This window comes from Lycium ferocissimum, chromosome 4 (genome assembly GCF_029784015.1).
Source record: "Lycium ferocissimum isolate CSIRO_LF1 chromosome 4, AGI_CSIRO_Lferr_CH_V1, whole genome shotgun sequence".
Lineage (NCBI taxonomy): Eukaryota > Viridiplantae > Streptophyta > Magnoliopsida > Solanales > Solanaceae > Lycium > Lycium ferocissimum.
This window is the reverse complement of record NC_081345.1, coordinates 42,985,240-42,998,729: the sequence shown is the minus strand read 5'-3', so window position 1 is coordinate 42,998,729 and position 13,490 is coordinate 42,985,240.

Here is a 13,490-nt window from a genome sequence, read left to right as displayed (position 1 = left end):
TCAAGTGCCTTAAACAATAGCGATGGTAAACAAAGGAAATTTTGCCACCCGGTAAATTATCCATATTGTGCAATATGCCTTTATGACGATCGACAACACGCGTATGCGATACGATCCTTAATAACATGAGTTTTCAAATGGGTCAAAAAGATCCCCGGTATATGTCGTTGCTCTCGTTAGCGGCAATTGCGAAAGCAAGAGGAAATATTGACCCGTTGGCATCCATTCCTATTGCAATTAGGAGCTTGATGTCGTGGCACCATATACGTACGTACCGTCTATGGATATCCTTTGGTCGGCGGTGAGCAAAACCATCAATGCATGGTTTGAATGTCCAAAATACGAAGTTGAAGATTTTACCCTCTATAAGTCGCCACTACCTACAACGGTACCATGATTAAAATGTTGTGAAATTTGCCATATACCTTAGCGGCGATCGAAAAGAAGTATGCTAATTTCAAAGACCATCTCAAAGCGCGTCTACGCCCGAGAAATCCTTTCGTTGCTTATAGTTTTACTATATACGGCTTGAACGTTTCGAATACAATCTTTAATGGGGAACCACAAGTTTAAACAAACAACATTTAGTAATGATCTTTCAATTGATATAAGACATATAATGTACTAGGTAGGATAAGTTACCTTGGCGTTTCGGCAATGTCTTTAAGTAACACTTGAGCAATCATGTTTGTATCTAAATTATAATGATCGCTCGATTTTCTTCCATATCACAAGTGTGTCTTTCGCGGAATTTTGTGATAGCCCACATAAATCGGGCTTAACAATTCCCGAAGCAACAACTTTCACGACCTTGATACGATACCGTCGTCTACAAACTAGCCTCCATATCTTTGAGGTTGACGGTGAACCTTAAACTCCCTCATGTCCTTAAAACAATAAATTTTGTGACCGTTGCAAAGCTTTTTGGATGCGAACAACATTCCCTTTGCAAGGTAGCATCGATCTTTGTTGAGATCCTTAGGTTCAATCCGGTTTTTAGCGACTATCATAATCTTCTCTTGTGAAGACAAATGCATCATCACGACCTGCGGGAGGCTATCAAGATAAGGGATATTGTTAGAATGCTGTTGCTGGATTGGGCTTTCGAAGTTGGGTTTTCGGCCATCGATGGTGGTATGTGGTGGTGTATTGGTTCTTGTTGGTTTTGGCTTTGAGGAATATTGTTGGTCATACCAACTTGAACATCGTCATCATCATCGTCTTCATATCGTCGGTTACCTACTGCATTATTAGCTATTTCATCGTCATCACTTGATGATGACTCATAATAATTAGAAAAATCTTCATTATTAAGTGCATTCATCCTCTACATGAAAAGTAACATATTTTAAATACCAACGTCATACATATATATAGATAATTTAATATCAAGGTGATGAACTTACTTTGTTGTTCATAAGCATGCATCATGGTGTGGAGAATGATCAACTCCACCGAACCGAGAGGATTGACCAACATCCATATTTGGTACCTTTGGTGAGTTTTGAGAATAGTTCTATAAAGATTTGAAGCGGTTATTTACCAATTCATACAACAAACACATGCTACTACACATAATAATAATATAAAAAATTCATATTTACCAATTTTCATTGTAAGCTTGATTATATTCTTTGGCTTAGATTTTCAGTGACGCACTTGACCACTCAAAATATCTCCATAAGAACTAAAGTCCCCATATGTGTTACCATGAATAGGCTGGACTTGAGGGATTTCTTCCCGAGGTATCTTTTCAACATACATCTCAAGAACATTAATGAATACTAAATCACGATATTCTTAAGGCGATCCCAAATAATCACTCAAAGATTCATCATCGTTGATATTGTGCATGCCATAACGCCTACACCGTTTGATATTGTTTGTGGATATCGCCGATTATTGAGATTCCAAACTCAGTGGGTGTAGTTTTCATTCTTTCGTGTATGTAACTGACTAGTGTTTCATAATTTAAAGTTGTTGGAAATTTAACATGGGCTTTTGGTTTGATACTATAACGAATGGAGTAATTGTCCTCGACGATATCTCCATCCCAAAATAGTGAAACCTTAACACGCGAAGCATTTTGAGACATTTTTTCAATGAAGTTTGTTTTTTTTTTATGACTTGTAAGACTTAGACTTATGCAATTGATGAGTTTTTCACTCGTCAAGCCTTCAAGTTAAATAGATTCCTGAAATCGTCATGCGTGGTGTGTTGTCAACTCAATGCTTATAGTACGCATTAAATTGGTGCGCAATACAAAACGCGCAAATAATGCAACAACGTATTGTCAAATCAAGCCTTTATGTGTCATAGATTCCCGAAATTGTCATGCGTGGTGTGTTGTCAAATCAATACTTATAGTGCGCATTAAATTGGTGCGCGATACAAAACGGTCAAATAATGCGGCAACGTATTGTCAAATCAATCCTTTATGTGTCATAGATTCGAAATTGTCATGCGTGGTGTGTTGTCAAATCAATACTTATAGTGCGCATTAAATTGGTGCGCAATACAAAACGGTCAAATAATGCGACAACGTATTGTCAAATCAAGCCTTTATGTGTCATAGATTCACGAAATTGTCATGCGTGGTGTGTTGTCAAATCAATACTTATAGTGCGCATTAAATTGGTGCGAAATACAAAAAAAATACAAATAATAAAGTTTTATGACTTACCTAACACTAAAATACGCTTTTAGTGGTTTAGTTGTAAGTTGTTGCACTTTCACGGTGTGTTGTCAAATCAATACTTTTTGTGCGTGAAAGTAAAAAAAATCATATTTTACACTTTCACGCACAATACGTGCGTGAAAGTGCAAAAGTCCAAACTTACCTAAACCCTAAAATCTGTGCGTGAAAGTGGAAAAAACATATTTTACCCTTTCACGCACAGAATTTGTGCGTGAAAGGGTAAAAAATTTTTCACTTTATACGTGCGTTGGAACAAACATATTTAACCCTTAAAACATAATTTGTTCGTGAAAGTGAAAAAATCGTATTTTATTACGTGCGTGAAAGGGGAAAAAAAATTTCTTATTATCAATTTACGATGTGAAATAATAATAAAGACTAAATATGCAAAAAAATATATATTATTTACGATAAATTTTGCAACACTAATGTATATACACTATCGAGGATGGGTCCCGCGTGTAGTATGCGGGAGACTATCCCAGGCCTAAGGCTCATACCATCCCCACCGCCCTCGTCGTCGTCTCCATCGTACTTTTTCCTCTTATAACCGGGCGCTCAAGTCATGATCATCATCTCTTCGCACGGCCGTGATCACTTAACTAGAACGTGCTTCTTCTTGGGATCGATCCCGTGGCACACTCGAACCTCGGTCGAGTTAGGTGCGGTGTCTCGACCTCTACCTCGTCGGGAGTCGCCACCTCGGGCGCCGAAGGATGAACACGAAAAGTATATAACAATTAGTACCATTTATTATTTATATTGAATACATTAACGTTATTTATTTAATAGAACACATTTGTGTGTCGACGGGCGCACAGTAGGCTCGAGATGGGTCTGTAGGCTCACGAGATGGGTGGGGTGGTGAATATGAGGTAGTCTCATGGATGGGTCGCTCTGTGGACCCGCGGGCGTAGAACGACGAACTTTGAAATAATATATAAATAATTTAGATTTGATTTATTCTAAAATGAACACGAAATAAATAAATAATTAATAAATTATTTTACTTTATTGTAAAAGTCAAGCTTTGTGTGTCGACGGCCTCTGCGAGATGCCGGTGAGAGGGCTCTGAGCGGCCCCCACGGCGAGGTGATGCGGATGGTGCCATATCAAATACGAAGTCCTCGAACATGGAGTCGTCGAGCGCAAATGTAGGCCACTACGTACATCACGCGGCCGGCCGCTCGCCCCGTGGATCACGGCGGTGGATGTGAAAGTGAAGGCCGGGGCACGTAACACGAAAAAAGGTCCGGCGTATATAGAGGTGTACGACGAAGTCGACGGCGGGGAATGAGAAGTCGATGGGATATGTGTAGTCGATGGAGCCTCGTCGGCTACCTGCCAACCCTACCGCTCCCCCGCGACGGCCACCGGCTCCTCGGCGACCGACCGCTGCACGGGTGGGGGCACGGGAACACGCTCGTGGAGACGCTCGAAGTCATGTGCACTGTCTCATACCGGTCTCGGCGAGCTCGATCATCCGTCTTTGCATACTCCGCCGTCTCGGGGGACTCGTACGGGCGGTGCTCTCATAGCGCGTCGTGCGAACGGTCCGCACACGTATGTTTGCAAATATTAACAATTTAATAAATTTGTAAAGTAGTACATAAGACGATGGTTTAAGTTTAAGACTAATAAAACTTACCGGGCGCCTCGTACGCTCTGCCGAGCTACGTATCCCCGAAGCCGTACGGACGACGCCTAGAGGGGTTGCCAATAATGATGCGAGTGATCCGCGTGTACCGCTCCGTGTACACGTGGATGGGAGTGTCGTGTCCGACCACCGCTAGGCTCGCCGTCCTCGCATCCCGACTCTGGACCTGTCGCATGCGTATGGAGTCGCCATGCGTCATCGACGCCCGCGCGCTCGTCCCTCGCATAGTGGTCGTGCTCAAACCGTGGCCGCGGGTATATTCTCGTACATACCCGTGCGTAACACGCGGTCGGGCGCGTGATACTCGACGATATCCATATGTATCAATGGACATCGCGACATCCACATGTGCGACCGCCTACAAAAACGCCGGCGCTCATCCAAAATATGATCATACGGCGTCCGTATAAAAGCACAGTAAAAAGAATTGAACTAGTTAACAACATAAGACTAAAATAGTAGTTATGTGTTCTAGCGTGTGAATCAAAATATGAATATACCGTCCGCGCCGTCATGCGGTCTAGGCGATCCTAAACGGGAGAAGGTTGTGGTGCGTCTCCACACGTCGGCGTACGCCTCGCGACCATCTCCGCGCGTATGGCATCGGGACAGTAAGATAGTCAGCGGGAGGGTCAGCCGGTATGGGCTAAAAAGATCTCAACCTAGTCCACACCCATATCTGATATAGTCAATTAAAAAAAATTTATCAGTCGTCGTTTAAAAAAATATATTTTGTGTATAATTACACACACTTAAATATATAACCTGAAGGAGCGAGCAAAATGCAGGGACCTCTACCCTCGTGCCCATAGAACATCGGCAGAATCCTCGATACATGTAGCCCGGCACGGCGGCGCCCAACTATAACATCTATCTCGGCGAGATCGTCGATATACCGAAGATACCTCGAAGCTCGTATGCGAACCCGAAGTGTTCGGGGAATAGGATGGCCCCCGAATATGATGAGTAGGTATAGACGCGCGCGTCGATCAACATCACCGAGGCGTGTCCCTCTCCAATCGGATCTTTGCGTATGCCGCGAGGCGCGAGTGAGCGTAAGGGGCGTACAACAAAAGCCGACTACCGGCGAAATATGACCGTCGAGCGCGCGAGGGTGAGCCTAATCAACTCGTCCCGTAAGGCGGAAGCACGGGAGGCTCACTCCGATATACAATGGGCGTCCGTCGACACCGGCCGCCATAAATGACCTCCACGTCACGAAGGGTAATGGTAGCCTCGCGGTGCGGAGATGAAATGTGTGCGTCTCCGGTCGCCGCCACCTCTCAATCAATGCCGTCGCTAGCGACCTATCGTGATTTGCCAGGCCAAGCTTCGACGCCTTGGGAGATACGCCCGACGTAGTATATCCGGGACACGAGGATGTGGGGAGCGGCGGCTAAGATCTCCCGTGCGAGTCCCTAGCACCGGCACGGACACGAGACTCGAGCTGCGGTCGGATGTCCGTATATGTTGCGACCTATGCTCGGGGTGAAGATACGGTAACTCTCGGTCGAAGGGCCCGGATCGAAGGGTGGTGATCCATCTATTTTACGCATTTTAAATAAATCATTAACAAGTAGTATTAGTATTAGTTATGTAATCTTTTATCGAAAAATTTATTAAAGATTGTGGTGACCAATACATTTTACGTATTTTAAATAAATCATTAACAAGTAATATTAGTTATGTAATCTTTTATCGAAAATTATATTAAGGGTTTCCAATCCTAAGCTACGGGTTATGAATCATAAACTAAGGGTTTTCATTCCTAAAATATAAAGATAAGTCAAATAATTAACAATTAGTTAGCATACAATTAGTATAAATAATTAATAAATAAACAAATAACTAACTAATCAAATAATTAACAAGTTATTATCATATATTTAATAAATAAACAATTAAGTAACTAATCAAAAAATTAATAAATTATTATCGTATATTTAACAAATAAACAATTAATTAACTAATGAAACAATTAAGAAATTATTAACAAATAAACAATTGGCTTAACAAAAACAAAATAAATAATTAGCCGATCTAACAATTGAAATAGCTAGTCTAACCATTAATAAATACTTAAGTCGCTAATCCAACAATTAACAAATACTAAATAAACAAGCAATAAATAATTAACTAATTAACAATAGATAAACAAATTAAAAAAAAAAAAGGAAAAAATGGGCAGTCCCAACAGTGCACGGACTGCCCAAAAACGAAAAAAAAAAAAATTACGAGTAATCCACCACAGTTATACAATGACCATGCTTAGGGTAATAATATATTTAACAATGTAATAGAAAATTCGTAGTGAAATACCTAGATTGAAGCTTTTTTTGAGTTTTTGAAATGTGTTATACGCCGCTCTTCCGAAATCAACCTTAGAAACTTGTTCCTACACTTCAATATACCAAGAATATTGAGTTTTAGAATGAAAAATAACACGAAATTAGCGTTTTAAGGGGGTTGGGGACCACTGAAACGCGATTAAGGGCGGGTGGGGGAGGCAGCGGATCTGTGGTGGGGAAGATGGGGGACCGTTTTATGGACTCCATTCACGCACGAAATTCGTGCGTGAATACTACTAATGTATTTTTTTTTTTTTTGCACTAGTTTGGTTCAACTTTTTATTTTTTGTACTACTTAAGTTGCGGATTCATTAAAGTGTGTCTATTAAACACATATTTCATACTTTTAAACTAGTCTTGGTGCGTGGATGCTACTCTCTTCTGAAACTAAAAACAAAACCAATAAAATTTTTACATATTAGCAAAAATATAAAAAACTGTACACGTAAGGATAAAAAAAGAAGCTAATACCTAAAGTAATAAAATTAGTTTTCTTATAATTTCCCAACCCCCTTCCACCGTCTTCTCCATGCTGCCCCACCCCCAAGTTCGTCGTCCAATCTTCTTCAATAAAAAATATTTCTCTTTTCTATCCCCTCCTCTCATCTCTTTCTATCAAGAAAAACAAAGTAAGACACCTACATAAAATAGTAGATGGTGTTTCGCGGTGAGAAGAACTAATTTTCGGCGAGCATACTGATTTTTGTGTGTCTTTATTTTTGCATGGTACTCGACTGTAACAATGCTTTGATGATGAAAACGGGAAAGGGAGGTCCTGGTGTTAATTTTTAAAGTGAAGAAGTTGTGAAGGGCTTTCAAACGTGAGTTGTGGATAAAAAACGATGGTTAGCTCTGTTTTCAAATTTGAAAATTGAAGAAATGTTGGGCAACAACGGTGGAACTAAAGAGGATTAAAGGAGGAGGAAGATCGGTGTGTAGAGAGAAAAGATGTTGGGTTTTTTTTTTAGGCATTTCAACATTTTTTTTTGCATTCACGCGCTCAAAATGAGTGAAACTCACGTTTTCTGCCATTTCATCTTTTGTGTCCAATAGACACACTTTAACAAATGTTGGAGTGTCTAATAGGAACAAGTCATAGTTGAGGTGTCAAAATGAAATTTTCTGACAACTTTAGGGGGCTGCCTATGCATTTGGCCTTTAGTAAACATAACAAATAAATGACATGGCGGAATAGCAAATACAATAGTTAAATATCTAGATTAGATCTTAGGCTAATATAAGAAAAGAAAGGAAATTGTATGGTTTGGCTACTTAACCTTTTGAAGAAATAATTTCATTTGCTCCCATTAATGGTTTGATACACATGTGGCAATGAATCCACCATTATTGACTTAATGGGATACTTTGAGAATTGCATTAATATTGTTTGATTTTTTAATATGGAGTGCACGTTTTTTTTTTTTTTTTTTATATTGCTTGATTTTTTTAATGTGAGGTCCACTTTTTTTTTTAAAAAAAAATATTGCTTAGTGTTTTTAGTATGAGGCTTTTTTTTTTTTTTTTTTTTTAGGGGTGACTGGCGACGAAGCATGGGTATAGTGGAAAGAACAACAGAAATTGCAAAACATCATAATCCCAATATAATGGATACATGACATGTGATAGTAGAAGAAGACACCTAAAGAAATTCGTATCATTAAGGAAAGGGAAAGATATCTTTGAATTATTGAAACACGCTCCTCATACCCCACTTGTGAAATTACAATAGATATATTGTTGTTGAAAACAAAACGAAACTTTTGAAGTTAAATTATTGTAAACAACAACAACAATAACATACCCAGTGTTATCTCACAAGTGGGGTTGAAAGAGGGCGGTGTGTACATATTCTTACCCTACCTCGTGAAGGTAGAGCGGTTGTTTGTCACAAAAACTTGGCTCAAGTAAAACAAATCAATTGACAACAACAACTACCAGTGTGATTCCACAAGTAGGTCTAGAAAGAGTAGGATGTACGCAAACCCTACCCTATATTTGTGAGGAGAGAGGATGTTTCTGGTTCACCATCGTCTAAAAATAAAAAGTATTCAGCGCATATTGTAAGAAAAGAGACAACAAAGTAGCAAGATACAAAACAATGTAACAACAGATAGTAATACATATCGAATAATAAGAAACTATGGGATAACTGAAAACATCTACGCACTTAAATGAAAAGAGGAGAGGAGGAGACTAGCCTCCTCCCTCTCTCACATAGAGTGCAACAACACCCAACTACCTACTAACATTCTATCTAATCATCTATCTCAATATCTTCCTACCCAACATCATGTCTAATCGAGAAAGCACCGTGCAAAGGTGCTCATTGAGCTGATTCCCAGTGACAAAAATTATCTCAAATTAAAGCTGATCAGAAAGGGAGTTCTCTCATGGACTGAGTGAATTTACTCTTTCTATATTCTCTTTGTATGCTCCTCCGGATCCCCTTCGCGGCCTTAGATTTATTGGTGTTTCTGCAGCAAATCTACGGTATAGATGCTTACGCGTAAAGAAATCCAAGTGCGAAGTTGTCTTATGTCTGTTTAATCACCTCCCTTTTATTCAAACTTTACTCTCTACTCTCTCCTATAACCTCCTCTCACACCTCCGTACTTACGCATCCTCGCACCTCCTCTTCACAAGCACAAACCATCTTAATCCCAATTCCATCTTTTCCTCCACTAATGCCACTCTCACCGGATGGCATCATATAAAATGAAACTTAAAATGAGTAATTATGAGCAACTTAATTAGATATTGTGTATAAGATATTACTATAAATCATCATGCCTAAAATTTAAATTGTTGTAAAAAGCCTATTGAAGTTGAACAAGTAGTGTGTGACATTTGCTTAGCCACCTCCACTAAGCGACAAGAGATGCGTCCAGACAAATGTCCCCAATAATTCCATATTAGGCAAGTGGTGTGATGTGATTTTTGTACTGTATTTAATTCTATTGTCATTCTTTTACTTTTCCATTATTTGTCGCCTTCTTAACGTGCTTTTAGCCACCTACATTTTACCCACCTACATTTATACAATGACACTTTCCTCATATTGCGGTTTCAGCCTTGCCAGCTGCCCCATCGCTACAGTTCTACTCCTAACAAAACAACAAAAAAATCATCGACCGCAAACCAAAAGAAAAAAATCAATTGGCATAATTATCTGAAGTAAATAGTTTTGAAAAGTGCGTTTGTAAATATACACTCAGTAGTCGTTTGGTAGGTAGTCAAAATTATCCCTGAATTATAATCCCAGGATTAATTTATCCCACCTTTTGAAATTATTTTATACCATATAAAAGATGGTATAAAATAATCCCAGGATAAGTGGGATAAGGTGGGATATCCCACCCTTGGGATTATGCTTCATTTTGTACCGTGTTTGGTAGGAGGTATAAATTTATCTCAAGATAAATTTATACCTCCTACTAAACACTATGATAAAATTAGTGTTTGGGATATCAGACTTTATCATACCGTGCACCAAACGACCCCTTAAAGATTAAAAAGCAACTAGTTCATCCAGTTACAAATATTAATAAAGTATCCATCATTTTAATTTATGTGAAAGCGTTTACGCACGGAAGTTAAGAAAGAAATGAATACTTTTGATTTGTGGTCTAAAATAAGTCACAAATATTTGCATAACTATAAATCATTTCATTAAGCGTAAAATGAAAAGTTTGGAGTTTAATTGTTGCTTAATATAAAAATGTGTTATTTTTGGGATAGACCGAAAATAAAAGAGTATCACATAAATTGAGAAAGATGAAATTACTATATATAATAAGGGACAATCCAATGATTTTTGTAGTCTTTAGTTGCATCTCAACTATTTAGTTGAACATCTTGCTAATCAAAAGAAGAGCTCTTCCAAATTTGCCCTTGTACTTGCTATTTATTGCGTGATAAACTAAAGTATGCTTCATCCAAATCAAGACACTTTCAAATCTTTTTGGTAATTACATAGCCCCCTAGTTCAACTTTTTGCAAGTGAAGTATGTACCATGACTTTTTTTGTGTCATATATTTAGCCCTATTTTATTCCTTTATTGCTTAGGTTGCCACTTTCAATTGGTAAATATAAAAAGGTTTAAAACTCTTTAAAATGCTTAAAAAATTGTGAATGTTGATGATGTCATCCAAAAGAAATAACTATCCACAACGACAAAAACTATATAATACTAATAACTTTGAATACCTCATTTGGTATTGAGAGAGAAGTCTTTAAATGATATTTTTCACTTTATAAATTCTAAGATTATAATTAAATTTCTCCTGATCTTATCTTTTATCTTGAAAATATAAATTTAGGTATGGCATTTTAACATAAAATAAAAGCGAGAACAAATAATTTTTTTAAGTACGCTGTTGTATTGAAACATGATTTAATTATTTAAATTTAGTAATAATTATATTATAGCTGAGTTATAATATTATTGACATAAAATTTACAAATTAATAATCAACTTAGACTTCAAGAAAAGAAGGGGGAAATGTTATTTTCTCACATGCATTTTTTGAAAGAAAAAAAGAAAGTTTAAATTAAGAAAAGTAGCTACTTTTCATATTTTAGATATATAGTATGATTTAATTAGAATTAGGATATACTAACATTAGTATAAAGTGTCAATTTCTTAAATTTTAAATTTTGTCTTATTTATAAGTAAGTTCACTAATTCCTCAACAAAAGAATAAATGTAGAATGTATAGTTTGATACGTAAATGTAGAATGTATAGTTTGATACTTTTTTTTTGAACCAGACAGTTCATAAAACATAGTTGTTACTAATCGCGCATATGTAAACCACAAGTCCTTCTAGCTTTTTTTTTTTTTTAAAAAAAAAAAAAAAGATTTTGCACCGAAGTGTATTACAATATCAAAACTTTCAAGAATTATTATATTAAGATCTCTGAAAATAAAAGAAACGAACTTTACATTTTATTCAGCTTAATTAAGTTAGGGGTGGAGGACAATAGGGAAAGAGATGTAACTGTGCCTTCTAAGTGGGCAGCTCCTTATCCCTTGCTTTTATTTTTAATAACTTTTAACTTTGCAACAATTTTGTAACTTTTGAAGTTTAATTTTATTATTTATCTTTTCTAACTCCTTAACCATTTCTAGTTTAGCTAAACATTAACTTTTACGGTGATGTGTGATCTTTTTAAGAAAATAAAGCAAGAATTTGTGATGAAGAAATAAAAGGAGCATTCTATATATCAAAATCTTAGCTGAAATAATATATACCCTTCGTCCTAATTTAAGTTTTTTATTTTTTTTGTGGACTGTCCTAAAAAGACTGTATCTTTCTATATTTAATAAGTTTTTTAATTCTAAAATTCTACATGTCAAAGTTTAAGACCACAAAATTTAAAAGTTTTATTTTATTTTTTAAACCTCGTGCACAATAAAACTAAGACATTTAAATAAGAACAGAGAGAGTAGAATTTTTTCAGAACCATTGTTAAGAAAAGCAAAACTAAATGGTCGACTACTCTTATAGTCAATTTTTTTTTAAAATATTTTAAATACATCCAACTATATTTGCTTATCATGTATCAAATTATCTCTTTTCTAATTTAAATTATTGTGAAATTTTCTACCTTGATCTTGGGCCCGAGCTCAGCACGCGCTTCCCAAGACTAGTATGTAAATAAAGTTATGTTCAATCAAACATCTTGCGCTTTTAGATAAGATGATCACATACTTAAATAAGATATTAGAGGTCCTTGAATCAAGTCTTAATTAACGAAATTAATTATCAAACAGAATTTTTATATGCTTGACTACTCATTAAAAGGACTCAAACTAAATCAGCACAAAAATGCGGAGGCCGATCCAAAATACCGGTACCCGGTTCATTTGGACTAAGTATTTTTGATGCAAACATAAATTTATATTAAAAATTAAAAAAAATTACAACAAATAATAGGTATAAACCCATAAATTTAAAATACAAGAAGTTCAAATCTAAAATCTTTAAATGTTAAACTCTTTGCATAGATTGTGTTATAGATATAATTAAGTAAAATTTAACCATTTAAACTTTTAAATAGTAAGATTGTTCATACTTCAACAGTATAATTACCCTACAACCACCTAAGATTATGGCTGCATTTTTTCACACATTATATTAAGTGTTGGTATACCTATAGAAGTTACTCCAAAGCAAATTATTGAAGTAGGCCTTTGGACATGAAAACCAAATAGTTTTCACTTTATTTGGAATTCTCAAGTTGGAGTTGAAGTCGAAGTTGAAGATGGAGTTTGTGTTTGATTATAATTTTTTCAAAGAATATTTGCTTGTTTGAATATATTGAAAGTGAAAAAAGTAAAAAAAAAAAAAAAAAATTAAAACAGAATTTTAGGTGTTTTCTAAATTTTAAATACAACTTCAAGTTCTATTTAGAATTTTCATGATCAAACGTTGATTTTTAAATAAAGTTAAAAAAAAAAATCTGATTTTTTTTCCAAAAATTTTCATCGCCAAACAGGATCGACTTAGAACTATACGGCCACACAACAACAAAATGCCGGTAAATCTCACGCGATCGAGGTTGGAAAGGGTAAAGTGTATCGAGTTTCCTATACATATCCGTAGGAAGAAAGGAGTACATTTTTGAAAGATCACCATTTCGAAAGCGCATGCGAGAAAAGATTAGATAAGCACAGGCAATGAAAAGCAAAATGAAAATCAAACTAACGAAAGCGAAAAAGTGGTAGAATTTTTTTTTAAAAAAGAAGCGGTACGTAGATAGATTATAAGACAGTTAAAGTGCG